Source organism: Mus musculus, chromosome 1 (assembly GCF_000001635.26).
Source record: "Mus musculus strain C57BL/6J chromosome 1, GRCm38.p6 C57BL/6J".
NCBI lineage: Eukaryota > Metazoa > Chordata > Mammalia > Rodentia > Muridae > Mus > Mus musculus.
This window is the reverse complement of record NC_000067.6, coordinates 91,877,862-91,881,375: the sequence shown is the minus strand read 5'-3', so window position 1 is coordinate 91,881,375 and position 3,514 is coordinate 91,877,862. Positions and strand designations below refer to the sequence as shown.

Here is a 3,514-nt window from a genome sequence, read left to right as displayed (position 1 = left end):
TCTCAAACCTGAGACGTTAGTTTATGTTAAAGGGGAGATTGGTGGCCATGAGTCCTGTTCCACCCCTTCCCAGTGTCTGGCGTAGGAATCAGAAAGCCTATCTGCCGGCTCAGACTGGGAACCTCCCCCTCATTCTCAGAGAGCTATAAGAAGGTCCCAAGTACTGTTGGATGAGCCCTGATTTCCTTCCTGTCTTCAGAGCCCTCCATCCCACGCCCCATCTGTCTCTGGTCCAGGGGCCTGAAGTCTCCTCAGAGGCATCACCTCGATGTTGTTTGTCAGGGTATCCATGACGTTGAATTAATCTTTTGGCTTCGAGGAGAGCTGTCTCGGTGTCCACTGTCACATCTGAGACTGCTCTGAACACAGCTGAGTTCTCTGGTTCTGCAGTTGGTGGTGTAATTGTGACTGCTTGCTCAACAAGCTAGTCCTGCATTGTCTCATGCTTCCAAGTCCGTGCTCTGCTTAGCAAGATGTTCATGGCTGGACAGAAATTTCCTAAGCTCTGGGGCAGACATTCTCAGAACTTTTGAAGGCACACGTGTGTGTGTGTGTGTGTGTGTGTGTGTGTGTGTGTGTGTGTCTGAATGTCAGGGTGATTCTTAACTCTCCAACAAGCGGGTTTCACTAGTCTTCCCTTCCTGCTTGCTGAGAACCTCAGATTCAGCCAGTACCAAAGCCACCTCAGTCCTTGGAGCCTGGAACACGTGCTCAGCCTTAGGCTCGCAAGCTGCCTTTGGGATGTCACCAATGTAGAGTTCTTTTTACGTGTTTGTCCACTTGGCATTACCACAAATCACTGCAGTGATAAGCCGTTAGCATCGCCAACAGGCTGAGGTGAGGCTCTCCTGGAGTGGGTTCTCCACAGCGCTGCTGCCCTCCAAACGTCCTTGGGCCAGAGGGATCCTGTACCGTGCCAGGCTGTTGCAGGGCAGGGGGAGGGAAAACACTGTGTGTCTCACTGCTTGAACCGAGAGTCAGTTTTCTTGAGTAAATGCTTTCAGGGATTATTGCAAGCCTTTCGCTAATCTTAAATTTGGAGAAGCTTCTTTTGCACCCCCACGCGTGGCTTGTATGTGGGTGTTTGGAAACTTTCTTCTGTCTTCCCCGTGAGTATTGCAGTTATTCTTAGCTCGGCATTTGGTCCATGGAGTCAACCTGCGTTTTCAAAAACCAAAAGCAGTAAAAAAGAGTCAGCCTATGTTCTCTTATCTCGGCCATGATCTTAAAGTCTGTCTTCTGGGTGTTTGTGGTCATAGTTGCCATGTAATCCTGACACTAGAAGACCGTTAGGAGAAATGATCCAAGTGTTCATAATTCTGATGGAGGAAGATGTGGGCACAGAGACTGTGGTGGCTATTCCTGGTTGTCAACTTAATGACATCTGGAACGAACTACAATCCAGAAATGGAGGGCACACCTGTGATCCAGATCTTGAGGCTGGAAGACACAGGCTTTTGACTCGGATCTTGACATGGAGATCTTGAGGCATAGTGGCCATGAAAATCATAGGCCCAGGCAAGGTAGTACATGCCTCTAATCCCAGGAGACGGAAGCAAGGGGATCCCTAAGTTCAAGCTCAGCCTGGGACAAAGCAAGTCCCAGATCCAGGCATGGTGGTACACATCTTTAATCTGGGCCACACCTTCTTCTGGAAGCCTACATAAGGACATTGGAAGAAGGAAGACTCACTCTTCTTTGCCTGCTTGCATTTACCTTCCAGCACATCTGTTGGAACCTGCTTCTTCAGGATTCCAGCTTACACAGATCACCAGGTGAAACAATGAGCCTCGTGGGCCTGAGCAACTTCCTATTCACAGCTGACCATTGTTGGGTGAGTTGGACTATAGACTGTAAGTCATAACAGTTAATTCCCTTAATATATAGAGACATTCCATAAGTTCTGTGATTCTAGAGATCCCTGAATAATACAGAGACACTCACAGAAACACAGGTTGCCAGGGAGAAACTCCTGCATCCTCAAAGCAGGAGTGAGGGAACAGAGGGCAAACATCACTGCATCTTCTCATTGTTGTCTGTGCCCTGTTCCCTGGGTTACTGGGGAGACCAGCAATACAGACATGGTTTTAGGATGTATTGATGGGAAAAAGCGAAAGCCTTCCCTTGAAGGCTGCTCAGTCCCCTGACATGATCAACTGGGGCCAGTGCCATAGCAGGGAGGGAAGAGAAGCCAGCACAGTTTGGTAGGAAGAAGAAAATTGTCCTGTTTTCAAATTCGATTTTTCCCCTTTTTATTGTTGTGTGGTGGGTGCCCTAAGCTGAGTGTTTTCTCTCTCTCTCTTTCTCTCTCTCTTTCTCTCTCTCTCTCTTAAATAGGTCAACACGTCTAAAAGAAAAACATTTTTCTCCATAGCCCCATGAAGGACTTGGCAGAGGTCAGAGCACCTCCTGGCAGGACTGCAAGAGCCCAGGGCCATTCCTCCGTGCTGTGACCTGGGGATGGAATTGTCAGCCAGGAGGTAGGAGGTGGGCCCCAGGGACCAGGAACGGAATGCAGTCCCTGGCCAGGCAGACAGGAGACAAGAGGAAGAGAAAAAAGGGAGGGAGAGCGAGAGGAGGAGGGGCAGTGGTAGGAGGGCTTCTTCCCCTTCCCCTGAGAAGCTGCTTTCCCAATAAATAACTGGCGTGCCACATGAAATATAAGCCCTGTGAATTATTTTGCCCTTTTCGGGATCCAGGAATCTTTCATTGTCTGGATGGGTCACGAAGACTTTGGCGAATGCCACAGACCTCCAGGGCACTCCCTTTCCTGAGGGTAAAGGAGGAAGGGCCCATCCCACCCACACTTTCTGCACCCCCACCCCAATGGAAGTCAAGTCAGGAGCTATTTGCTTGGCCTAGTAACACAGCACTCCTCCTGACTTTACTTCCTGCTTTCTGCTTCTTTTGTGGAAGGGCCTGAGAAGAGGAAAGACAATGGGGCTGGGGGCCCAGAGTAATTCATTAACGCACTTTTCCCAGAGCAAGCTTCGTGGACAGTAACACCTGTCTAGGTTCGCCTGGACTAAAGGCTTTTTAGGAAGAGGATCTTCCTTGGATAAAATAAGGCAAGTTCTGGGCTGAGCTGCTCACAAAGATCCTCCATTCCCGGTTCAGTGGCATCAAAACAGGGAGACAACAGCTCTGTAGTCACACAGGGTGCCAGAGCCTCTGTGAGCTTGGTGTACCTAGAAGAACCGCCACGAATGTCAGTGGGATATGGTGGCCTGTCCGACTCAGTCCGGGTAAGCTCCTGTGCTATATGCATGTGCCAAGCCAGATTCTCTGTGTGCTCCTGAAGAGTCTGTGTGCACCTGTGGAATATAGACAACGCCCCCGCAGGAGTCTCACTATACTCTGTGGGCATAGGCAGAAAGCATCCTAATTGATTTCAATTATACTACAGAGCCATAGCAAAAAAGAGCAGAATAGAGGACCCAGACATAAACTCACAGCTGAAACCACCTGATTTTTGACAAAGATGCCAAAAATATACATTGGGGAAAAAAAAAAA

The 3,514-nt window shown here is 49.1% G+C and overlaps 1 long non-coding RNA gene across 1 annotated transcript; it reads left to right on the top strand.

The window, feature by feature from the left end:
- The first annotated feature begins 1,709 nt into the window (after positions 1–1,709).
- Positions 1,710–2,654, top strand: Gm46242. The gene is made up of 2 exons (XR_001779855.1): positions 1,710–1,834; positions 2,338–2,654. It is a non-coding gene; the product is annotated as a predicted gene, 46242 (long non-coding RNA).
- Positions 2,655–3,514: the final 860 nt, after the last annotated feature.